This window comes from Ambystoma mexicanum, unplaced genomic scaffold (assembly GCF_040938575.1).
Source record: "Ambystoma mexicanum isolate Mex_15411 unplaced genomic scaffold, UKY_AmexF1_1 Mex_scaf48, whole genome shotgun sequence".
In the NCBI taxonomy this organism is placed as follows: domain Eukaryota; kingdom Metazoa; phylum Chordata; class Amphibia; order Caudata; family Ambystomatidae; genus Ambystoma; species Ambystoma mexicanum.
The window spans coordinates 1,787,224-1,813,337 of NW_027182464.1; the positions used below are offsets into that span (position 1 = coordinate 1,787,224).

At 44.2% G+C, this 26,114-nt stretch overlaps 4 non-coding genes across 4 annotated transcripts; all 4 read left to right on the forward strand.

Moving 5' to 3' along the window:
- The first annotated feature begins 5,351 nt into the window (after nt 1-5,351).
- On the forward strand, nt 5,352-5,458 carry LOC138560774 (U6 spliceosomal RNA). The gene has a single exon (XR_011299240.1). It is a non-coding gene; the product is annotated as a U6 spliceosomal RNA (small nuclear RNA).
- A 5,362-nt stretch (nt 5,459-10,820) lies between these two features.
- LOC138560775 (U6 spliceosomal RNA) lies at nt 10,821-10,927 on the forward strand. Its single transcript, XR_011299241.1, has one exon. It is a non-coding gene; the product is annotated as a U6 spliceosomal RNA (small nuclear RNA).
- A 5,363-nt stretch (nt 10,928-16,290) lies between these two features.
- Nucleotides 16,291-16,397, forward strand: LOC138560776 (U6 spliceosomal RNA). The gene has a single exon (XR_011299242.1). It is a non-coding gene; the product is annotated as a U6 spliceosomal RNA (small nuclear RNA).
- Nucleotides 16,398-21,769: 5,372 nt separating this feature from the next.
- LOC138560777 (U6 spliceosomal RNA) lies at nt 21,770-21,876 on the forward strand. The gene has a single exon (XR_011299243.1). It is a non-coding gene; the product is annotated as a U6 spliceosomal RNA (small nuclear RNA).
- The last annotated feature ends 4,238 nt before the right edge of the window (nt 21,877-26,114 follow it).

Genomic DNA, 26,114 nt, shown 5'->3' on the forward strand with positions numbered 1-26,114 from the left:
GGAACATGACTGGACAGAAACTTTCTTAATTTGCAAGTGTTGATTTTTTAATAGATCTTTCTTTATTGAAGATTGAAATTGTATGTTCATTCATATTACACGACAACACAATGCATTTTGCGCCAAATTCAACACTAATGCCTCAGGAGCCTTTTACTTGTGAGTCCTCTTGACTGAATGAACAGCCCCGTCCCCTTCAATTTCTTGACTTGTACTTTTACAAGTGGCACGCTTCTTTTGTTTTTTTTTATCCCATTCTACCAAACTCAGTATTATCACTTTCCCCCTTGTTGTGCACTCCAGCGTAAACTGCTTTAAGGTGCTATTTGCAAATATCGCTCTGAACTACAGCTTTACTTGCTTCTGGGCCTTAATCTTTAAATGGGGCTGAGCAGTGTACTCCGGGTTTGGCTGCTTTTAGTTGGTTGATTTCTTTTTTGATTTCTGTAACTTTCAAACAGTCCCATTGTGAAATACCATTGCCACAATGTGCTGCAGTGCATGAAAACTTAAAATTAATGGTAGGGAGAGGGAGAGGGGCTGGGGGGAAGAGAGAGTGCGGGAGGGTGGGAGGGAGACAGGGAGGAGAGAGAGAGAAAACAAAGAAAATATGGTATTTGGGGGCTATGTATTTGCATGGAAAAGATTTTAGCCTTTTAATCAAGTGGAAAGGGGCTCTGTGGTTGGTATCTCAGCCTGTTGATGCTTTGTTGAGTTGCTTGGAACATGCAAGGAAGGAGACCTGAAGCACTCCCGACCAGGTTGCATGTCTCCAAGTTACTGAAATCCAACAGACCTCCTCCCTGTGCCACAAACTTCTGGGCACTGAGCTCTGCAGTTGTTCCCCACAGGTCGCCAAGTGTCCCAGATTTACTTTCTCAGAGTTGCTAGTTACTGCTACCCCACCTCGACCACTATATTTTCCCCAGATACTTGCTACTGTGGAGTAAGCAGGGCTAAGAGAGAGGGAGAGGGGGTGTGCCTATGCAAATCATCTGCCAGTATGCTTCCTGGGAGGTCATTCCATCTCACCATCTGACACCTGGGCAGCGGCAGGTAATTTGGAGAACAGACATATTCGGACAGGCCACAGAGCAAAAGCTGGGCCGTTGATTGAGGATCCCTTTAGCCATGTCTCCCTAAGTTACTGAGGTCCAGAAAAATTCCACCCTCAGCTCTTATAGAGAGGTCCTTGGCCGATCGTGGCCGATCAGGGTCGGGGGTGGGGGGACTGCACACTGCCTCACCTTTTCACTGCTTTCTACAGCGGTAATGCTTTTGCAGAAGGGGCCTGTACAAGTGATTTTGTCTGCGCTGTGGGAAAGTGACATTTATCCACTGACATTAACCAAATTACTTGTGCTGTTCAACGCACATACATGCATAGAAATCATGTTATGTTTTTTGGGGAAGGTCTAGAGGGTCCTGCTGATGATTTATTAAGCTGTCTGCTACTCTTGCTTTTACATAGTCTTCCCTGCCCAGGCATGTTTAAGGCATACTGTATGTCCCTCCATTACAATGAAAACTCTGTTGAAAGCACAGAGGTACATAGGAGTGGATCTGTTAAGAACTGAAACAAAAAGCCTGGAAAAATGTCGAAACGCGTAGGATTTGGACTTACAATTAAATGACTCACATTCAGATGTGCTATCCCTTGCCCCCCTGACCCCCTTTCCTTTTGTGTAATCCTTTTGTTCTCAGTAGGGTTTTCCAAAGTGGCTTTCAAATAAAAGATCATAGACCTGCATTTTGTGGCACACATGCCTCATATCCCGTTGCTCTTGATAAACTCACATCATCTCCCACCAATACAAGCTGTAAAAGATTTTCAGGGCTTAGCCAAGCAAACTAGACGCGGGTCGAAGGTTGAGCAATCCTTTAATCAGCAGCAAAGTTAACATTGAAATAAGCCTCAGAATCTCTTAAAGGATGGTCCAACATCTGTTGCTGGCAGTGCGCAATGGGGCAGCCTGGGTGCTGACACCTTAAGCCATCTCCTATTCTTGCCTTGTCCTTGATCCAGCCATGGGCCCACATGCACTCAGAGGTACAGAGTGTTTCTCATGTCTCTGGGTCTGCTGTGATGCTCTCACTCTTGCATCACCCAGCCATCGTGATGGGGAGAGGGGTGTCGATTTGCAAGCACCGTTGAGCATGAATCTTTTTATCTTTAAATATAATTGGCATTAAACCAAACCCTTTAGGACCAGATCAATAAAGCAGCAAAGAATGCTGATGTATTGCTGTTTGCCGCTTAATTCCATACCATCCGACATCTAAATGGTGTTTGGTCAAACGTTTGCCATATCAAATGTCCTTATGTTAAAGAGCAGAAAGTCCAGAGGTCCTAATCAATGGTTTGGTTGGCTCTCCCTTTGCGCTTGCCTTAAGGCGTCAGCCCGATTGCGCCCTGCAAGCAACCAGTGTTGGCCCATCCTTTAAGAGATTCTGAAGCTGATTTCAATGTTATTTTTGCTGCTGATTTAAGGATTGCTCAACCTTCGGCCCACGTCTAATTTCCTTGGCTATGCCCTTGACATCTTTTACAGCTTGTATTGGTGGGAGATGATGTGAGTTTATCAAGAGCAACGGGATATGAGGCATGTGGGCCATAAAAAACATGTCTAGGATCTTTTTTTATAAGAAAGTCTCTTTAAGTAGGGAACTTTGGACAACACTGCTGAGAGCAAAAGGATTACACAAAAGGTAAGCGGGTCAGTGGGTCAAGGGATAGCACATCTGACTGTGAGTCTGTTTATTGTAAGTCCAAATCCTACCTGTTTCAACATTTTTCCAGGCTTTTTGTTTCATTTCTTAACAGATCCATTCCTATGTACCTCAGCAAAACATGTACTAATATTGGAATGAAAATGGGAAAATAGAATTGGCCCCTGCTTCAAAGGATGACACGCACATTCGTAAAGCATTCACTATTTTTGGCACACGACAGGACAGAAACTTTCTTAATCTGCAAGTATTTATTTTTTAATACATCTTTTTTTAATGAAGATTGAAATTGTATTTTCATACATAATACACGACAACACAATACATTTTGGGCCAAATTCAACACTAATGCCTCGGGAGACTTTTACTTGTGAGTCCTATTGACTGAATGAACAGCCCCATCTCCTTCAATTTCTTGACTTGTACTTTTAGAAGTGGCACGCTGCTTTTGTTTTTTATCCCATTCTACCAAACTGAGTATTATCACTTTTCCTCTTGTTGTGCACTCCAGCGTCAACTGCTTTAAGGAGCTATTTGCAAACATCGCTCTGAACTACAGCTTTACTTGCTTCTAGGCCTTAATCTTTAATTGTGGCTTAGCAGTGTACTCCGGATTTGGCTGCTTTTAGTTGGTTAATTCTTTTTTTATTTCTGTAACTTTCAAACAGTCCGATTGTGAAATACCATTGTCACAATGTGCTGCAGTGCAGGAAAACTTAAAATGAATGGTAGGGAGAGGAAGAGGGAGGGGGGGGTTATGGGGGATGGGAAGGAGGGAGGGAGGGAGGGAGGAGAGAGAGACAGAGAGAGAGAAAACAAAGAAAATATGGTTTTCGGTGGCTATGTGTTTGCATGGAAAAGATTTTAGGCTTTTAATCATGTGGAAAGGGGCTCTGTGGCTGGCATGGCAGCCTGTTGATGCTTTGTTGAGTTGCTTGGAACATGCAAGGAAGGAGACCTGAAGCACTCCCGACCAGGTTGCATGTCTCCAAGTTACTGAAATCCCACAGACCTTCTCCCCGTGCCACAAAGTTCTGGGAGATGAGCTCTGCAGTTGTTCCCCACAAGTCGCCAAGCTCCCCAGATTTACTTTCTCAGAGTTGCTAGTTACTGCTACCCTACCTCGACCACTATATTTTGCCCAGATACTTGCTACTGTGGAGTAAGCAGGGGTAAGAAAGAGAGCGAGGGGGTTTGCCTATGCAAATCATCTGCCAGGATCCTACCTGGGAGGTCATTCCATCTCACCAGCTGACACCTGGGCAGCGGCAGGTAATTTGGAGAACAGATATATACGGACAGGCCACAAAGCAAAGGCTGAGCTGTTGATTGAGGATCCCTTTTGCCATGTCTCCCCAAGTTACAGAGGTCCAGAAAATTCCACCCTCAGCTCTCATAGAGAGGTCCTTGGCCGATCGTGGCCGATCAGAGGAGGGAAGTGTCGGAGGTGACTGCACACTGCCTCGCCTTCACTGCTTTCTACAGTGGTAATGCTTTTGCAGAAGGGGCCTGTACAAGTGATTTTGTTCTGCGCTGTGGGAAAGTGACATTTATCCACTGACATTAACCAAACTACTTGCGCTGTTCAACGCACATGCATGCAGAGAAATAATGTTATGTTTTTTGGGGAAGATCTAGAGGGTCCTGCTGATGATTCTTTTAAGCTGTCTGCTACTCTTGCTTTTACATAGAGTCTTCCCTGCCCAGGAATGTTTAAGGTATACTGTATGTCCCTCCCTTACAATGAAAACTCTGTTGAAAGCACAGAGGTACATAGGAATGGATCTGTTAAGAAATGAGACAAAAAGCCTGGAAAATGTAGAAACAGGTAGTATTTGGACTTAGCACATTTGACTGTGAGTTAGTTTATTGTATCAGTTGACCCACTGACCCCCTTACCTTTTGTGTAATACTTTTGCTCTCAGTGGGGTTGCCCAAAGTTCCCTTCTTAAAGCGGCTTTCTTATAAAAAAATCCTAGACCTGCTTTTTGTGGCACACATGCCTCATATCCCGTTGCAGTTGATAAAGTCACATCATCTCCCACCAGTACAAGCTGTAAAAGATTTCCAGGGCTTATCCAAGCAAACTAGACGTGGGTCGAAGGTTGAGCAATCCTTAAATCAGCAGCAAAGTTAAAATTGAAATCAGCCTCAGAATCCTTTATAGGATGGTCCAACATCTGTTGCTTACAGGGCTCAATCGGACAGCCTCTGGTGCTGACTCCTTAAGCCACCTCCTGTTTTTGCCTTGTCCTTGATACAGCCATGGGCCCACATACACTCAGAGGTACCGAGTTTTTCTCATGTCTATTGGGTCTATTGTGATGCTCTCAGGCTTGTATGACCCAGCCATTGTGATGGGGAGGGGGTTTTCATTTTGCAAGCACCCTGGACCATTAATCTTTATATCTTTAAATATAATTGGCATTAAACTAAAACCCTTTAGGGCCAGATCAATACAGCAGCAAAGAATGCTTATTCGTTGTTGTTTGCCTCTTCATTTCATACCACCCGATATCTAAATGGTGTTTGGACTTTCTGCCCTCTGAAATAAGGACATTTGGTATGGCAAACCTTTGACCAGAGGTCCTAATCAATGGTTTGATTGACTCTCCCTTTGCGCTTGCTTCTGCAACACATGTACTAATATTGGAATGATAATGGGAAATTTAAATCGGCCCCTGCTCTAAAGGATGACACGCACATTCGTAAAGCATTCACTATTTTTGGAACATGACTGGACAGAAACTTTCTTAATTTGCAAGTGTTGATTTTTTAATAGATCTTTCTTTATTGAAGATTGAAATTGTATGTTCATTCATATTACACGACAACACAATGCATTTTGCGCCAAATTCAACACTAATGCCTCAGGAGCCTTTTACTTGTGAGTCCTCTTGACTGAATGAACAGCCCCGTCCCCTTCAATTTCTTGACTTGTACTTTTACAAGTGGCACGCTTCTTTTGTTTTTTTTTATCCCATTCTACCAAACTCAGTATTATCACTTTCCCCCTTGTTGTGCACTCCAGCGTAAACTGCTTTAAGGTGCTATTTGCAAATATCGCTCTGAACTACAGCTTTACTTGCTTCTGGGCCTTAATCTTTAAATGGGGCTGAGCAGTGTACTCCGGGTTTGGCTGCTTTTAGTTGGTTGATTTCTTTTTTGATTTCTGTAACTTTCAAACAGTCCCATTGTGAAATACCATTGCCACAATGTGCTGCAGTGCATGAAAACTTAAAATTAATGGTAGGGAGAGGGAGAGGGGCTGGGGGGAAGAGAGAGTGCGGGAGGGTGGGAGGGAGCGAGGGAAGGAGACAGGGAGGAGAGAGAGAGAAAACAAAGAAAATATGGTATTTGGGGGCTATGTATTTGCATGGAAAAGATTTTAGCCTTTTAATCAAGTGGAAAGGGGCTCTGTGGTTGGTATCTCAGCCTGTTGATGCTTTGTTGAGTTGCTTGGAACATGCAAGGAAGGAGACCTGAAGCACTCCCGACCAGGTTGCATGTCTCCAAGTTACTGAAATCCAACAGACCTCCTCCCTGTGCCACAAACTTCTGGGCACTGAGCTCTGCAGTTGTTCCCCACAGGTCGCCAAGTGTCCCAGATTTACTTTCTCAGAGTTGCTAGTTACTGCTACCCCACCTCGACCACTATATTTTCCCCAGATACTTGCTACTGTGGAGTAAGCAGGGCTAAGAGAGAGGGAGAGGGGGTGTGCCTATGCAAATCATCTGCCAGTATGCTTCCTGGGAGGTCATTCCATCTCACCATCTGACACCTGGGCAGCGGCAGGTAATTTGGAGAACAGACATATTCGGACAGGCCACAGAGCAAAAGCTGGACTGTTGATTGAGGATCCCTTTAGCCATGTCTCCCTAAGTTACTGAGGTCCAGAAAAATTCCACCCTCAGCTCTTATAGAGAGGTCCTTGGCCGATCGTGGCCGATCAGGGTCGGGGGTGGGGGGACTGCACACTGCCTCACCTTTTCACTGCTTTCTACAGCGGTAATGCTTTTGCAGAAGGGGCCTGTACAAGTGATTTTGTCTGCGCTGTGGGAAAGTGACATTTATCCACTGACATTAACCAAATTACTTGTGCTGTTCAACGCACATACATGCATAGAAATCATGTTATGTTTTTTGGGGAAGGTCTAGAGGGTCCTGCTGATGATTTATTAAGCTGTCTGCTACTCTTGCTTTTACATAGTCTTCCCTGCCCAGGCATGTTTAAGGCATACTGTATGTCCCTCCATTACAATGAAAACTCTGTTGAAAGCACAGAGGTACATAGGAGTGGATCTGTTAAGAACTGAAACAAAAAGCCTGGAAAAATGTCGAAACGCGTAGGATTTGGACTTACAATTAAATGACTCACATTCAGATGTGCTATCCCTTGCCCCCCTGACCCCCTTTCCTTTTGTGTAATCCTTTTGTTCTCAGTAGGGTTTTCCAAAGTGGCTTTCAAATAAAAGATCATAGACCTGCATTTTGTGGCACACATGCCTCATATCCCGTTGCTCTTGATAAACTCACATCATCTCCCACCAATACAAGCTGTAAAAGATTTTCAGGGCTTAGCCAAGCAAACTAGACGCGGGTCGAAGGTTGAGCAATCCTTTAATCAGCAGCAAAGTTAACATTGAAATAAGCCTCAGAATCTCTTAAAGGATGGTCCAACATCTGTTGCTGGCAGTGCGCAATGGGGCAGCCTGGGTGCTGACACCTTAAGCCATCTCCTATTCTTGCCTTGTCCTTGATCCAGCCATGGGCCCACATGCACTCAGAGGTACAGAGTGTTTCTCATGTCTCTGGGTCTGCTGTGATGCTCTCACTCTTGCATCACCCAGCCATCGTGATGGGGAGAGGGGTGTCGATTTGCAAGCACCGTTGAGCATGAATCTTTTTATCTTTAAATATAATTGGCATTAAACCAAACCCTTTAGGACCAGATCAATAAAGCAGCAAAGAATGCTGATGTATTGCTGTTTGCCGCTTAATTCCATACCATCCGACATCTAAATGGTGTTTGGTCAAACGTTTGCCATATCAAATGTCCTTATGTTAAAGAGCAGAAAGTCCAGAGGTCCTAATCAATGGTTTGGTTGGCTCTCCCTTTGCGCTTGCCTTAAGGCGTCAGCCCGATTGCGCCCTGCAAGCAACCAGTGTTGGCCCATCCTTTAAGAGATTCTGAAGCTGATTTCAATGTTATTTTTGCTGCTGATTTAAGGATTGCTCAACCTTCGGCCCACGTCTAATTTCCTTGGCTATGCCCTTGACATCTTTTACAGCTTGTATTGGTGGGAGATGATGTGAGTTTATCAAGAGCAACGGGATATGAGGCATGTGGGCCATAAAAAACATGTCTAGGATCTTTTTTTATAAGAAAGTCTCTTTAAGTAGGGAACTTTGGACAACACTGCTGAGAGCAAAAGGATTACACAAAAGGTAAGCGGGTCAGTGGGTCAAGGGATAGCACATCTGACTGTGAGTCCGTTTATTGCAAGTCCAAATCCTACCTGTTTCAACATTTTTCCAGGCTTTTTGTTTCATTTCTTAACAGATCCATTCCTATGTACCTCAGCAAAACATGTACTAATATTGGAATGAAAATGGGAAAATAGAATTGGCCCCTGCTTCAAAGGATGACACGCACATTCGTAAAGCATTCACTATTTTTGGCACACGACAGGACAGAAACTTTCTTAATCTGCAAGTATTTATTTTTTAATACATCTTTTTTTAATGAAGATTGAAATTGTATTTTCATACATAATACACGACAACACAATACATTTTGGGCCAAATTCAACACTAATGCCTCGGGAGACTTTTACTTGTGAGTCCTATTGACTGAATGAACAGCCCCATCTCCTTCAATTTCTTGACTTGTACTTTTAGAAGTGGCACGCTGCTTTTGTTTTTTATCCCATTCTACCAAACTGAGTATTATCACTTTTCCTCTTGTTGTGCACTCCAGCGTCAACTGCTTTAAGGAGCTATTTGCAAACATCGCTCTGAACTACAGCTTTACTTGCTTCTAGGCCTTAATCTTTAATTGTGGCTTAGCAGTGTACTCCGGATTTGGCTGCTTTTAGTTGGTTAATTCTTTTTTTATTTCTGTAACTTTCAAACAGTCCCATTGTGAAATACCATTGTCACAATGTGCTGCAGTGCAGGAAAACTTAAAATGAATGGTAGGGAGAGGAAGAGGGAGGGGGGGGTTATGGGGGATGGGAAGGAGGGAGGGAGGGAGGGAGGAGAGAGAGACAGAGAGAGAGAAAACAAAGAAAATATGGTTTTCGGTGGCTATGTGTTTGCATGGAAAAGATTTTAGGCTTTTAATCATGTGGAAAGGGGCTCTGTGGCTGGCATGGCAGCCTGTTGATGCTTTGTTGAGTTGCTTAGAACATGCAAGGAAGGAGACCTGAAGCACTCCCGACCAGGTTGCATGTCTCCAAGTTACTGAAATCCCACAGACCTTCTCCCCGTGCCACAAAGTTCTGGGAGATGAGCTCTGCAGTTGTTCCCCACAAGTCGCCAAGCTCCCCAGATTTACTTTCTCAGAGTTGCTAGTTACTGCTACCCTACCTCGACCACTATATTTTGCCCAGATACTTGCTACTGTGGAGTAAGCAGGGGTAAGAAAGAGAGCGAGGGGGTTTGCCTATGCAAATCATCTGCCAGGATCCTACCTGGGAGGTCATTCCATCTCACCAGCTGACACCTGGGCAGCGGCAGGTAATTTGGAGAACAGATATATACGGACAGGCCACAAAGCAAAGGCTGAGCTGTTGATTGAGGATCCCTTTTGCCATGTCTCCCCAAGTTACAGAGGTCCAGAAAATTCCACCCTCAGCTCTCATAGAGAGGTCCTTGGCCGATCGTGGCCGATCAGAGGAGGGAAGTGTCGGAGGTGACTGCACACTGCCTCACCTTCACTGCTTTCTACAGTGGTAATGCTTTTGCAGAAGGGGCCTGTACAAGTGATTTTGTTCTGCGCTGTGGGAAAGTGACATTTATCCACTGACATTAACCAAACTACTTGCGCTGTTCAACGCACATGCATGCAGAGAAATAATGTTATGTTTTTTGGGGAAGATCTAGAGGGTCCTGCTGATGATTCTTTTAAGCTGTCTGCTACTCTTGCTTTTACATAGAGTCTTCCCTGCCCAGGAATGTTTAAGGTATACTGTATGTCCCTCCCTTACAATGAAAACTCTGTTGAAAGCACAGAGGTACATAGGAATGGATCTGTTAAGAAATGAGACAAAAAGCCTGGAAAATGTAGAAACAGGTAGTATTTGGACTTAGCACATTTGACTGTGAGTTAGTTTATTGTATCAGTTGACCCACTGACCCCCTTACCTTTTGTGTAATACTTTTGCTCTCAGTGGGGTTGCCCAAAGTTCCCTTCTTAAAGCGGCTTTCTTATAAAAAAATCCTAGACCTGCTTTTTGTGGCACACATGCCTCATATCCCGTTGCAGTTGATAAAGTAACATCATCTCCCACCAGTACAAGCTGTAAAAGATTTCCAGGGCTTATCCAAGCAAACTAGACGTGGGTCGAAGGTTGAGCAATCCTTAAATCAGCAGCAAAGTTAAAATTGAAATCAGCCTCAGAATCCTTAATAGGATGGTCCAACATCTGTTGCTTACAGGGCTCAATCGGACAGCCTCTGGTGCTGACTCCTTAAGCCACCTCCTGTTTTTGCCTTGTCCTTGATACAGCCATGGGCCCACATACACTCAGAGGTACCGAGTTTTTCTCATGTCTATGGGTCTATTGTGATGCTCTCAGGCTTGTATGACCCAGCCATTGTGATGGGGAGGGGGTTTTCATTTTGCAAGCACCCTGGACCATTAATCTTTATATCTTTAAATATAATTGGCATTAAACTAAAACCCTTTAGGGCCAGATCAATACAGCAGCAAAGAATGCTTATTCGTTGTTGTTTGCCTCTTCATTTCATACCACCCGATATCTAAATGGTGTTTGGACTTTCTGCCCTCTGAAATAAGGACATTTGGTATGGCAAACCTTTGACCAGAGGTCCTAATCAATGGTTTGATTGACTCTCCCTTTGCGCTTGCTTCTGCAACACATGTACTAATATTGGAATGATAATGGGAAATTTAAATCGGCCCCTGCTCTAAAGGATGACACGCACATTCGTAAAGCATTCACTATTTTTGGAACATGACTGGACAGAAACTTTCTTAATTTGCAAGTGTTGATTTTTTAATAGATCTTTCTTTATTGAAGATTTAAATTGTATGTTCATTCATATTACACGACAACACAATGCATTTTGCGCCAAATTCAACACTAATGCCTCAGGAGCCTTTTACTTGTGAGTCCTCTTGACTGAATGAACAGCCCCGTCCCCTTCAATTTCTTGACTTGTACTTTTACAAGTGGCACGCTTCTTTTGTTTTTTTTTATCCCATTCTACCAAACTCAGTATTATCACTTTCCCCCTTGTTGTGCACTCCAGCGTAAACTGCTTTAAGGTGCTATTTGCAAATATCGCTCTGAACTACAGCTTTACTTGCTTCTGGGCCTTAATCTTTAAATGGGGCTGAGCAGTGTACTCCGGGTTTGGCTGCTTTTAGTTGGTTGATTTCTTTTTTGATTTCTGTAACTTTCAAACAGTCCCATTGTGAAATACCATTGCCACAATGTGCTGCAGTGCATGAAAACTTAAAATTAATGGTAGGGAGAGGGAGAGGGGCTGGGGGGAAGAGAGAGTGCGGGAGGGTGGGAGGGAGCGAGGGAAGGAGACAGGGAGGAGAGAGAGAGAAAACAAAGAAAATATGGTATTTGGGGGCTATGTATTTGCATGGAAAAGATTTTAGCCTTTTAATCAAGTGGAAAGGGGCTCTGTGGTTGGTATCTCAGCCTGTTGATGCTTTGTTGAGTTGCTTGGAACATGCAAGGAAGGAGACCTGAAGCACTCCCGACCAGGTTGCATGTCTCCAAGTTACTGAAATCCAACAGACCTCCTCCCTGTGCCACAAACTTCTGGGCACTGAGCTCTGCAGTTGTTCCCCACAGGTCGCCAAGTGTCCCAGATTTACTTTCTCAGAGTTGCTAGTTACTGCTACCCCACCTCGACCACTATATTTTCCCCAGATACTTGCTACTGTGGAGTAAGCAGGGCTAAGAGAGAGGGAGAGGGGGTGTGCCTATGCAAATCATCTGCCAGTATGCTTCCTGGGAGGTCATTCCATCTCACCATCTGACACCTGGGCAGCGGCAGGTAATTTGGAGAACAGACATATTCGGACAGGCCACAGAGCAAAAGCTGGGCCGTTGATTGAGGATCCCTTTAGCCATGTCTCCCTAAGTTACTGAGGTCCAGAAAAATTCCACCCTCAGCTCTTATAGAGAGGTCCTTGGCCGATCGTGGCCGATCAGGGTCGGGGGTGGGGGGACTGCACACTGCCTCACCTTTTCACTGCTTTCTACAGCGGTAATGCTTTTGCAGAAGGGGCCTGTACAAGTGATTTTGTCTGCGCTGTGGGAAAGTGACATTTATCCACTGACATTAACCAAATTACTTGCGCTGTTCAACGCACATACATGCATAGAAATCATGTTATGTTTTTTGGGGAAGGTCTAGAGGGTCCTGCTGATGATTTATTAAGCTGTCTGCTACTCTTGCTTTTACATAGTCTTCCCTGCCCAGGCATGTTTAAGGCATACTGTATGTCCCTCCATTACAATGAAAACTCTGTTGAAAGCACAGAGGTACATAGGAGTGGATCTGTTAAGAACTGAAACAAAAAGCCTGGAAAAATGTCGAAACGCGTAGGATTTGGACTTACAATTAAATGACTCACATTCAGATGTGCTATCCCTTGCCCCCCTGACCCCCTTTCCTTTTGTGTAATCCTTTTGTTCTCAGTAGGGTTTTCCAAAGTGGCTTTCAAATAAAAGATCATAGACCTGCATTTTGTGGCACACATGCCTCATATCCCGTTGCTCTTGATAAACTCACATCATCTCCCACCAATACAAGCTGTAAAAGATTTTCAGGGCTTAGCCAAGCAAACTAGACGCGGGTCGAAGGTTGAGCAATCCTTTAATCAGCAGCAAAGTTAACATTGAAATAAGCCTCAGAATCTCTTAAAGGATGGTCCAACATCTGTTGCTGGCAGTGCGCAATGGGGCAGCCTGGGTGCTGACACCTTAAGCCATCTCCTATTCTTGCCTTGTCCTTGATCCAGCCATGGGCCCACATGCACTCAGAGGTACAGAGTGTTTCTCATGTCTCTGGGTCTGCTGTGATGCTCTCACTCTTGCATCACCCAGCCATCGTGATGGGGAGAGGGGTGTCGATTTGCAAGCACCGTTGAGCATGAATCTTTTTATCTTTAAATATAATTGGCATTAAACCAAACCCTTTAGGACCAGATCAATAAAGCAGCAAAGAATGCTGATGTATTGCTGTTTGCCGCTTAATTCCATACCATCCGACATCTAAATGGTGTTTGGTCAAACGTTTGCCATATCAAATGTCCTTATGTTAAAGAGCAGAAAGTCCAGAGGTCCTAATCAATGGTTTGGTTGGCTCTCCCTTTGCGCTTGCCTTAAGGCGTCAGCCCGATTGCGCCCTGCAAGCAACCAGTGTTGGCCCATCCTTTAAGAGATTCTGAAGCTGATTTCAATGTTATTTTTGCTGCTGATTTAAGGATTGCTCAACCTTCGGCCCACGTCTAATTTCCTTGGCTATGCCCTTGACATCTTTTACAGCTTGTATTGGTGGGAGATGATGTGAGTTTATCAAGAGCAACGGGATATGAGGCATGTGGGCCATAAAAAACATGTCTAGGATCTTTTTTTATAAGAAAGTCTCTTTAAGTAGGGAACTTTGGACAACACTGCTGAGAGCAAAAGGATTACACAAAAGGTAAGCGGGTCAGTGGGTCAAGGGATAGCACATCTGACTGTGAGTCCGTTTATTGCAAGTCCAAATCCTACCTGTTTCAACATTTTTCCAGGCTTTTTGTTTCATTTCTTAACAGATCCATTCCTATGTACCTCAGCAAAACATGTACTAATATTGGAATGAAAATGGGAAAATAGAATTGGCCCCTGCTTCAAAGGATGACACGCACATTCGTAAAGCATTCACTATTTTTGGCACACGACAGGACAGAAACTTTCTTAATCTGCAAGTATTTATTTTTTAATACATCTTTTTTTAATGAAGATTGAAATTGTATTTTCATACATAATACACGACAACACAATACATTTTGGGCCAAATTCAACACTAATGCCTCGGGAGACTTTTACTTGTGAGTCCTATTGACTGAATGAACAGCCCCATCTCCTTCAATTTCTTGACTTGTACTTTTAGAAGTGGCACGCTGCTTTTGTTTTTTATCCCATTCTACCAAACTGAGTATTATCACTTTTCCTCTTGTTGTGCACTCCAGCGTCAACTGCTTTAAGGAGCTATTTGCAAACATCGCTCTGAACTACAGCTTTACTTGCTTCTAGGCCTTAATCTTTAATTGTGGCTTAGCAGTGTACTCCGGATTTGGCTGCTTTTAGTTGGTTAATTCTTTTTTTATTTCTGTAACTTTCAAACAGTCCCATTGTGAAATACCATTGTCACAATGTGCTGCAGTGCAGGAAAACTTAAAATGAATGGTAGGGAGAGGAAGAGGGAGGGGGGGGTTATGGGGGATGGGAAGGAGGGAGGGAGGGAGGGAGGAGAGAGAGACAGAGAGAGAGAAAACAAAGAAAATATGGTTTTCGGTGGCTATGTGTTTGCATGGAAAAGATTTTAGGCTTTTAATCATGTGGAAAGGGGCTCTGTGGCTGGCATGGCAGCCTGTTGATGCTTTGTTGAGTTGCTTGGAACATGCAAGGAAGGAGACCTGAAGCACTCCCGACCAGGTTGCATGTCTCCAAGTTACTGAAATCCCACAGACCTTCTCCCCGTGCCACAAAGTTCTGGGAGATGAGCTCTGCAGTTGTTCCCCACAAGTCGCCAAGCTCCCCAGATTTACTTTCTCAGAGTTGCTAGTTACTGCTACCCTACCTCGACCACTATATTTTGCCCAGATACTTGCTACTGTGGAGTAAGCAGGGGTAAGAAAGAGAGCGAGGGGGTTTGCCTATGCAAATCATCTGCCAGGATCCTACCTGGGAGGTCATTCCATCTCACCAGCTGACACCTGGGCAGCGGCAGGTAATTTGGAGAACAGATATATACGGACAGGCCACAAAGCAAAGGCTGAGCTGTTGATTGAGGATCCCTTTTGCCATGTCTCCCCAAGTTACAGAGGTCCAGAAAATTCCACCCTCAGCTCTCATAGAGAGGTCCTTGGCCGATCGTGGCCGATCAGAGGAGGGAAGTGTCGGAGGTGACTGCACACTGCCTCACCTTCACTGCTTTCTACAGTGGTAATGCTTTTGCAGAAGGGGCCTGTACAAGTGATTTTGTTCTGCGCTGTGGGAAAGTGACATTTATCCACTGACATTAACCAAACTACTTGCGCTGTTCAACGCACATGCATGCAGAGAAATAATGTTATGTTTTTTGGGGAAGATCTAGAGGGTCCTGCTGATGATTCTTTTAAGCTGTCTGCTACTCTTGCTTTTACATAGAGTCTTCCCTGCCCAGGAATGTTTAAGGTATACTGTATGTCCCTCTCTTACAATGAAAACTCTGTTGAAAGCACAGAGGTACATAGGAATGGATCTGTTAAGAAATGAGACAAAAAGCCTGGAAAATGTAGAAACAGGTAGTATTTGGACTTAGCACATTTGACTGTGAGTTAGTTTATTGTATCAGTTGACCCACTGACCCCCTTACCTTTTGTGTAATACTTTTGCTCTCAGTGGGGTTGCCCAAAGTTCCCTTCTTAAAGCGGCTTTCTTATAAAAAAATCCTAGACCTGCTTTTTGTGGCACACATGCCTCATATCCCGTTGCAGTTGATAAAGTCACATCATCTCCCACCAGTACAAGCTGTAAAAGATTTCCAGGGCTTATCCAAGCAAACTAGACGTGGGTCGAAGGTTGAGCAATCCTTAAATCAGCAGCAAAGTTAAAATTGAAATCAGCCTCAGAATCCTTTATAGGATGGTCCAACATCTGTTGCTTACAGGGCTCAATCGGACAGCCTCTGGTGCTGACTCCTTAAGCCACCTCCTGTTTTTGCCTTGTCCTTGATACAGCCATGGGCCCACATACACTCAGAGGTACCGAGTTTTTCTCATGTCTATTGGGTCTATTGTGATGCTCTCAGGCTTGTATGACCCAGCCATTGTGATGGGGAGGGGGTTTTCATTTTGCAAGCACCCTGGACCATTAATCTTTATATCTTTAAATATAATTGGCATTAAACTAAAACCCTTTAGGGCCAGATCAATACAGCAGCAAAGAATGCTTATTCGTTGTTGTTTGCCTCTTCATTTCATACCACCCGATATCTAAATGGTGTTTGGACTTTCTGCCCTCTGAAATAAGGACATTTGGTATGGCAAACCTTTGACCAGAGGTCCTAATCAATGGTTTGATTGACTCTCCCTTTGCGCTTGCTTCTGCAACACATGTACTAATATTGGAATGATAATGGGAAATTTAAATCGGCCCCTGCTCTAAAGGATGACACGCACATTCGTAAAGCATTCACTATTTTTGGAACATGACTGGACAGAAACTTTCTTAATTTGCAAGTGTTGATTTTTTAATAGATCTTTCTTTATTGAAGATTGAAATTGTATGTTCATTCATATTACACGACAACACAATGCATTTTGCGCCAAATTCAACACTAATGCCTCAGGAGCCTTTTACTTGTGAGTCCTCTTGACTGAATGAACAGCCCCGTCCCCTTCAATTTCTTGACTTGTACTTTTACAAGTGGCACGCTTCTTTTGTTTTTTTTTTATCCCATTCTACCAAACTCAGTATTATCACTTTCCCCCTTGTTGTGCACTCCAGCGTAAACTGCTTTAAGGTGCTATTTGCAAATATCGCTCTGAACTACAGCTTTACTTGCTTCTGGGCCTTAATCTTTAAATGGGGCTGAGCAGTGTACTCCGGGTTTGGCTGCTTTTAGTTGGTTGATTTCTTTTTTGATTTCTGTAACTTTCAAACAGTCCCATTGTGAAATACCATTGCCACAATGTGCTGCAGTGCATGAAAACTTAAAATTAATGGTAGGGAGAGGGAGAGGGGCTGGGGGGAAGAGAGAGTGCGGGAGGGTGGGAGGGAGCGAGGGAAGGAGACAGGGAGGAGAGAGAGAGAAAACAAAGAAAATATGGTATTTGGGGGCTATGTATTTGCATGGAAAAGATTTTAGCCTTTTAATCAAGTGGAAAGGGGCTCTGTGGTTGGTATCTCAGCCTGTTGATGCTTTGTTGAGTTGCTTGGAACATGCAAGGAAGGAGACCTGAAGCACTCCCGACCAGGTTGCATGTCTCCAAGTTACTGAAATCCAACAGACCTCCTCCCTGTGCCACAAACTTCTGGGCACTGAGCTCTGCAGTTGTTCCCCACAGGTCGCCAAGTGTCCCAGATTTACTTTCTCAGAGTTGCTAGTTACTGCTACCCCACCTCGACCACTATATTTTCCCCAGATACTTGCTACTGTGGAGTAAGCAGGGCTAAGAGAGAGGGAGAGGGGGTGTGCCTATGCAAATCATCTGCCAGTATGCTTCCTGGGAGGTCATTCCATCTCACCATCTGACACCTGGGCAGCGGCAGGTAATTTGGAGAACAGACATATTCGGACAGGCCACAGAGCAAAAGCTGGGCCGTTGATTGAGGATCCCTTTAGCCATGTCTCCCTAAGTTACTGAGGTCCAGAAAAATTCCACCCTCAGCTCTTATAGAGAGGTCCTTGGCCGATCGTGGCCGATCAGGGTCGGGGGTGGGGGGACTGCACACTGCCTCACCTTTTCACTGCTTTCTACAGCGGTAATGCTTTTGCAGAAGGGGCCTGTACAAGTGATTTTGTCTGCGCTGTGGGAAAGTGACATTTATCCACTGACATTAACCAAATTACTTGCGCTGTTCAACGCACATACATGCATAGAAATCATGTTATGTTTTTTGGGGAAGGTCTAGAGGGTCCTGCTGATGATTTATTAAGCTGTCTGCTACTCTTGCTTTTACATAGTCTTCCCTGCCCAGGCATGTTTAAGGCATACTGTATGTCCCTCCATTACAATGAAAACTCTGTTGAAAGCACAGAGGTACATAGGAGTGGATCTGTTAAGAACTGAAACAAAAAGCCTGGAAAAATGTCGAAACGCGTAGGATTTGGACTTACAATTAAATGACTCACATTCAGATGTGCTATCCCTTGCTCCCCTGACCCCCTTTCCTTTTGTGTAATCCTTTTGTTCTCAGTAGGGTTTTCCAAAGTGGCTTTCAAATAAAAGATCATAGACCTGCATTTTGTGGCACACATGCCTCATATCCCGTTGCTCTTGATAAACTCACATCATCTCCCACCAATACAAGCTGTAAAAGATTTTCAGGGCTTAGCCAAGCAAACTAGACGCGGGTCGAAGGTTGAGCAATCCTTTAATCAGCAGCAAAGTTAACATTGAAATAAGCCTCAGAATCTCTTAAAGGATGGTCCAACATCTGTTGCTGGCAGTGCGCAATGGGGCAGCCTGGGTGCTGACACCTTAAGCCATCTCCTATTCTTGCCTTGTCCTTGATCCAGCCATGGGCCCACATGCACTCAGAGGTACAGAGTGTTTCTCATGTCTCTGGGTCTGCTGTGATGCTCTCACTCTTGCATCACCCAGCCATCGTGATGGGGAGAGGGGTGTCGATTTGCAAGCACCGTTGAGCATGAATCTTTTTATCTTTAAATATAATTGGCATTAAACCAAACCCTTTAGGACCAGATCAATAAAGCAGCAAAGAATGCTGATGTATTGCTGTTTGCCGCTTAATTCCATACCATCCGACATCTAAATGGTGTTTGGTCAAACGTTTGCCATATCAAATGTCCTTATGTTAAAGAGCAGAAAGTCCAGAGGTCCTAATCAATGGTTTGGTTGGCTCTCCCTTTGCGCTTGCCTTAAGGCGTCAGCCCGATTGCGCCCTGCAAGCAACCAGTGTTGGCCCATCCTTTAAGAGATTCTGAAGCTGATTTCAATGTTATTTTTGCTGCTGATTTAAGGATTGCTCAACCTTCGGCCCACGTCTAATTTCCTTGGCTATGCCCTTGACATCTTTTACAGCTTGTATTGGTGGGAGATGATGTGAGTTTATCAAGAGCAACGGGATATGAGGCATGTGGGCCATAAAAAACATGTCTAGGATCTTTTTTTATAAGAAAGTCTCTTTAAGTAGGGAACTTTGGACAACACTGCTGAGAGCAAAAGGATTACACAAAAGGTAAGCGGGTCAGTGGGTCAAGGGATAGCACATCTGACTGTGAGTCCGTTTATTGCAAGTCCAAATCCTACCTGTTTCAACATTTTTCCAGGCTTTTTGTTTCATTTCTTAACAGATCCATTCCTATGTACCTCAGCAAAACATGTACTAATATTGGAATGAAAATGGGAAAATAGAATTGGCCCCTGCTTCAAAGGATGACACGCACATTCGTAAAGCATTCACTATTTTTGGCACACGACAGGACAGAAACTTTCTTAATCTGCAAGTATTTATTTTTTAATACATCTTTTTTTAATGAAGATTGAAATTGTATTTTCATACATAATACACGACAACACAATACATTTTGGGCCAAATTCAACACTAATGCCTCGGGAGACTTTTACTTGTGAGTCCTATTGACTGAATGAACAGCCCCATCTCCTTCAATTTCTTGACTTGTACTTTTAGAAGTGGCACGCTGCTTTTGTTTTTTATCCCATTCTACCAAACTGAGTATTATCACTTTTCCTCTTGTTGTGCACTCCAGCGTCAACTGCTTTAAGGAGCTATTTGCAAACATCGCTCTGAACTACAGCTTTACTTGCTTCTAGGCCTTAATCTTTAATTGTGGCTTAGCAGTGTACTCCGGATTTGGCTGCTTTTAGTTGGTTAATTCTTTTTTTATTTCTGTAACTTTCAAACAGTCCCATTGTGAAATACCATTGTCACAATGTGCTGCAGTGCAGGAAAACTTAAAATGAATGGTAGGGAGAGGAAGAGGGAGGGGGGGGTTATGGGGGATGGGAAGGAGGGAGGGAGGGAGGGAGGGAGGGAGGAGAGAGAGACAGAGAGAGAGAAAACAAAGAAAATATGGTTTTCGGTGGCTATGTGTTTGCATGGAAAAGATTTTAGGCTTTTAATCATGTGGAAAGGGGCTCTGTGGCTGGCATGGCAGCCTGTTGATGCTTTGTTGAGTTGCTTGGAACATGCAAGGAAGGAGACCTGAAGCACTCCCGACCAGGTTGCATGTCTCCAAGTTACTGAAATCCCACAGACCTTCTCCCCGTGCCACAAAGTTCTGGGAGATGAGCTCTGCAGTTGTTCCCCACAAGTCGCCAAGCTCCCCAGATTTACTTTCTCAGAGTTGCTAGTTACTGCTACCCTACCTCGACCACTATATTTTGCCCAGATACTTGCTACTGTGGAGTAAGCAGGGGTAAGAAAGAGAGCGAGGGGGTTTGCCTATGCAAATCATCTGCCAGGATCCTACCTGGGAGGTCATTCCATCTCACCAGCTGACACCTGGGCAGCGGCAGGTAATTTGGAGAACAGATATATACGGACAGGCCACAAAGCAAAGGCTGAGCTGTTGATTGAGGATCCCTTTTGCCATGTCTCCCCAAGTTACAGAGGTCCAGAAAATTCCACCCTCAGCTCTCATAGAGAGGTCCTTGGCCGATCGTGGCCGATCAGAGGAGGGAAGTGTCGGAGGTGACTGCACACTGCCTCACCTTCACTGCTTTCTACAGTGGTAATGCTTTTGCAGAAGGGGCCTGTACAAGTGATTTTGTTCTGCGCTGTGGGAAAGTGACATTTATCCACTGACATTAACCAAACTACTTGCGCTGTTCAACGCACATGCATGCAGAGAAATAATGTTATGTTTTTTGGGGAAGATCTAGAGGGTCCTGCTGATGATTCTTTTAAGCTGTCTGCTACTCTTGCTTTTACATAGAGTCTTCCCTGCCCAGGAATGTTTAAGGTATACTGTATGTCCCTCTCTTACAATGAAAACTCTGTTGAAAGCACAGAGGTACATAGGAATGGATCTGTTAAGAAATGAGACAAAAAGCCTGGAAAATGTAGAAACAGGTAGTATTTGGACTTAGCACATTTGACTGTGAGTTAGTTTATTGTATCAGTTGACCCACTGACCCCCTTACCTTTTGTGTAATACTTTTGCTCTCAGTGGGGTTGCCCAAAGTTCCCTTCTTAAAGCGGCTTTCTTATAAAAAAATCCTAGACCTGCTTTTTGTGGCACACATGCCTCATATCCCGTTGCAGTTGATAAAGTCACATCATCTCCCACCAGTACAAGCTGTAAAAGATTTCCAGGGCTTATCCAAGCAAACTAGACGTGGGTCGAAGGTTGAGCAATCCTTAAATCAGCAGCAAAGTTAAAATTGAAATCAGCCTCAGAATCCTTTATAGGATGGTCCAACATCTGTTGCTTACAGGGCTCAATCGGACAGCCTCTGGTGCTGACTCCTTAAGCCACCTCCTGTTTTTGCCTTGTCCTTGATACAGCCATGGGCCCACATACACTCAGAGGTACCGAGTTTTTCTCATGTCTATTGGGTCTATTGTGATGCTCTCAGGCTTGTATGACCCAGCCATTGTGATGGGGAGGGGGTTTTCATTTTGCAAGCACCCTGGACCATTAATCTTTATATCTTTAAATATAATTGGCATTAAACTAAAACCCTTTAGGGCCAGATCAATACAGCAGCAAAGAATGCTTATTCGTTGTTGTTTGCCTCTTCATTTCATACCACCCGATATCTAAATGGTGTTTGGACTTTCTGCCCTCTGAAATAAGGACATTTGGTATGGCAAACCTTTGACCAGAGGTCCTAATCAATGGTTTGATTGACTCTCCCTTTGCGCTTGCTTCTGCAACACATGTACTAATATTGGAATGATAATGGGAAATTTAAATCGGCCCCTGCTCTAAAGGATGACACGCACATTCGTAAAGCATTCACTATTTTTGGAACATGACTGGACAGAAACTTTCTTAATTTGCAAGTGTTGATTTTTTAATAGATCTTTCTTTATTGAAGATTGAAATTGTATGTTCATTCATATTACACGACAACACAATGCATTTTGCGCCAAATTCAACACTAATGCCTCAGGAGCCTTTTACTTGTGAGTCCTCTTGACTGAATGAACAGCCCCGTCCCCTTCAATTTCTTGACTTGTACTTTTACAAGTGGCACGCTTCTTTTGTTTTTTTTTTATCCCATTCTACCAAACTCAGTATTATCACTTTCCCCCTTGTTGTGCACTCCAGCGTAAACTGCTTTAAGGTGCTATTTGCAAATATCGCTCTGAACTACAGCTTTACTTGCTTCTGGGCCTTAATCTTTAAATGGGGCTGAGCAGTGTACTCCGGGTTTGGCTGCTTTTAGTTGGTTGATTTCTTTTTTGATTTCTGTAACTTTCAAACAGTCCCATTGTGAAATACCATTGCCACAATGTGCTGCAGTGCATGAAAACTTAAAATTAATGGTAGGGAGAGGGAGAGGGGCTGGGGGGAAGAGAGAGTGCGGGAGGGTGGGAGGGAGCGAGGGAAGGAGACAGGGAGGAGAGAGAGAGAAAACAAAGAAAATATGGTATTTGGGGGCTATGTATTTGCATGGAAAAGATTTTAGCCTTTTAATCAAGTGGAAAGGGGCTCTGTGGTTGGTATCTCAGCCTGTTGATGCTTTGTTGAGTTGCTTGGAACATGCAAGGAAGGAGACCTGAAGCACTCCCGACCAGGTTGCATGTCTCCAAGTTACTGAAATCCAACAGACCTCCTCCCTGTGCCACAAACTTCTGGGCACTGAGCTCTGCAGTTGTTCCCCACAGGTCGCTAAGTGTCCCAGATTTACTTTCTCAGAGTTGCTAGTTACTGCTACCCCACCTCGACCACTATATTTTCCCCAGATACTTGCTACTGTGGAGTAAGCAGGGCTAAGAGAGAGGGAGAGGGGGTGTGCCTATGCAAATCATCTGCCAGTATGCTTCCTGGGAGGTCATTCCATCTCACCATCTGACACCTGGGCAGCGGCAGGTAATTTGGAGAACAGACATATTCGGACAGGCCACAGAGCAAAAGCTGGGCCGTTGATTGAGGATCCCTTTAGCCATGTCTCCCTAAGTTACTGAGGTCCAGAAAAATTCCACCCTCAGCTCTTATAGAGAGGTCCTTGGCCGATCGTGGCCGATCAGGGTCGGGGGTGGGGGGACTGCACACTGCCTCACCTTTTCACTGCTTTCTACAGCGGTAATGCTTTTGCAGAAGGGGCCTGTACAAGTGATTTTGTCTGCGCTGTGGGAAAGTGACATTTATCCACTGACATTAACCAAATTACTTGCGCTGTTCAACGCACATACATGCATAGAAATCATGTTATGTTTTTTGGGGAAGGTCTAGAGGGTCCTGCTGATGATTTATTAAGCTGTCTGCTACTCTTGCTTTTACATAGTCTTCCCTGCCCAGGCATGTTTAAGGCATACTGTATGTCCCTCCTTTACAATGAAAACTCTGTTGAAAGCACAGAGGTACATAGGAATGGATCTGTTAAGAACTGAAACAAAAAGCCTGGAAAAATGTCGAAACGCGTAGGATTTGGACTTACAATTAACTGACTCACATTCAGATGTGCTATCCCTTGCCCCCCTGACCCCCTTTCCTTTTGTGTAATCCTTTTGTTCTCAGTAGGGTTTTCCAAAGTGGCTTTCAAATAAAAGATCATAGACCTGCATTTTGTGGCACACATGCCTCATATCCCGTTGCTCTTGATAAACTCACATCATCTCCCACCAATACAAGCTGTAAAAGATTTTCAGGGCTTAGCCAAGCAAACTAGACGCGGGTCGAAGGTTGAGCAATCCTTTAATCAGCAGCAAAGTTAACATTGAAATAAGCCTCAGAATCTCTTAAAGGATGGTCCAACATCTGTTGCTGGCAGTGCGCAATGGGGCAGCCTGGGTGCTGACACCTTAAGCCATCTCCTATTCTTGCCTTGTCCTTGATCCAGCCATGGGCCCACATGCACTCAGAGGTACAGAGTGTTTCTCATGTCTCTGGGTCTGCTGTGATGCTCTCACTCTTGCATCACCCAGCCATCGTGATGGGGAGAGGGGTGTCGATTTGCAAGCACCGTTGAGCATGAATCTTTTTATCTTTAAATATAATTGGCATTAAACCAAACCCTTTAGGACCAGATCAATAAAGCAGCAAAGAATGCTGATGTATTGCTGTTTGCCGCTTAATTCCATACCATCCGACATCTAAATGGTGTTTGGTCAAACGTTTGCCATATCAAATGTCCTTATGTTAAAGAGCAGAAAGTCCAGAGGTCCTAATCAATGGTTTGGTTGGCTCTCCCTTTGCGCTTGCCTTAAGGCGTCAGCCCGATTGCGCCCTGCAAGCAACCAGTGTTGGCCCATCCTTTAAGAGATTCTGAAGCTGATTTCAATGTTATTTTTGCTGCTGATTTAAGGATTGCTCAACCTTCGGCCCACGTCTAATTTCCTTGGCTATGCCCTTGACATCTTTTACAGCTTGTATTGGTGGGAGATGATGTGAGTTTATCAAGAGCAACGGGATATGAGGCATGTGGGCCATAAAAAACATGTCTAGGATCTTTTTTTATAAGAAAGTCTCTTTAAGTAGGGAACTTTGGACAACACTGCTGAGAGCAAAAGGATTACACAAAAGGTAAGCGGGTCAGTGGGTCAAGGGATAGCACATCTGACTGTGAGTCCGTTTATTGTAAGTCCAAATCCTACCTGTTTCAACATTTTTCCAGGCTTTTTGTTTCATTTCTTAACAGATCCATTCCTATGTACCTCAGCAAAACATGTACTAATATTGGAATGAAAATGGGAAAATAGAATTGGCCCCTGCTTCAAAGGATGACACGCACATTCGTAAAGCATTCACTATTTTTGGCACACGACAGGACAGAAACTTTCTTAATCTGCAAGTATTTATTTTTTAATACATCTTTTTTTAATGAAGATTGAAATTGTATTTTCATACATAATACACGACAACACAATACATTTTGGGCCAAATTCAACACTAATGCCTCGGGAGACTTTTACTTGTGAGTCCTATTGACTGAATGAACAGCCCCATCTCCTTCAATTTCTTGACTTGTACTTTTAGAAGTGGCACGCTGCTTTTGTTTTTTATCCCATTCTACCAAACTGAGTATTATCACTTTTCCTCTTGTTGTGCACTCCAGCGTCAACTGCTTTAAGGAGCTATTTGCAAACATCGCTCTGAACTACAGCTTTACTTGCTTCTAGGCCTTAATCTTTAATTGTGGCTTAGCAGTGTACTCCGGATTTGGCTGCTTTTAGTTGGTTAATTCTTTTTTTATTTCTGTAACTTTCAAACAGTCCCATTGTGAAATACCATTGTCACAATGTGCTGCAGTGCAGGAAAACTTAAAATGAATGGTAGGGAGGGGGGGGTTATGGGGGAGGGAGGGAGGAGAGAGAGACAGAGAGAGAGAAAACAAAGAAAATATGGTTTTCGGTGGCTATGTGTTTGCATGGAAAAGATTTTAGGCTTTTAATCATGTGGAAAGGGGCTCTGTGGCTGGCATGGCAGCCTGTTGATGCTTTGTTGAGTTGCTTGGAACATGCAAGGAAGGAGACCTGAAGCACTCCCGACCAGGTTGCATGTCTCCAAGTTACTGAAATCCCACAGACCTTCTCCCCGTGCCACAAAGTTCTGGGAGATGAGCTCTGCAGTTGTTCCCCACAAGTCGCCAAGCTCCCCAGATTTACTTTCTCAGAGTTGCTAGTTACTGCTACCCTACCTCGACCACTATATTTTGCCCAGATACTTGCTACTGTGGAGTAAGCAGGGGTAAGAAAGAGAGCGAGGGGGTTTGCCTATGCAAATCATCTGCCAGGATCCTACCTGGGAGGTCATTCCATCTCACCAGCTGACACCTGGGCAGCGGCAGGTAATTTGGAGAACAGATATATACGGACAGGCCACAAAGCAAAGGCTGAGCTGTTGATTGAGGATCCCTTTTGCCATGTCTCCCCAAGTTACAGAGGTCCAGAAAATTCCACCCTCAGCTCTCATAGAGAGGTCCTTGGCCGATCGTGGCCGATCAGAGGAGGGAAGTGTCGGAGGTGACTGCACACTGCCTCACCTTCACTGCTTTCTACAGTGGTAATGCTTTTGCAGAAGGGGCCTGTACAAGTGATTT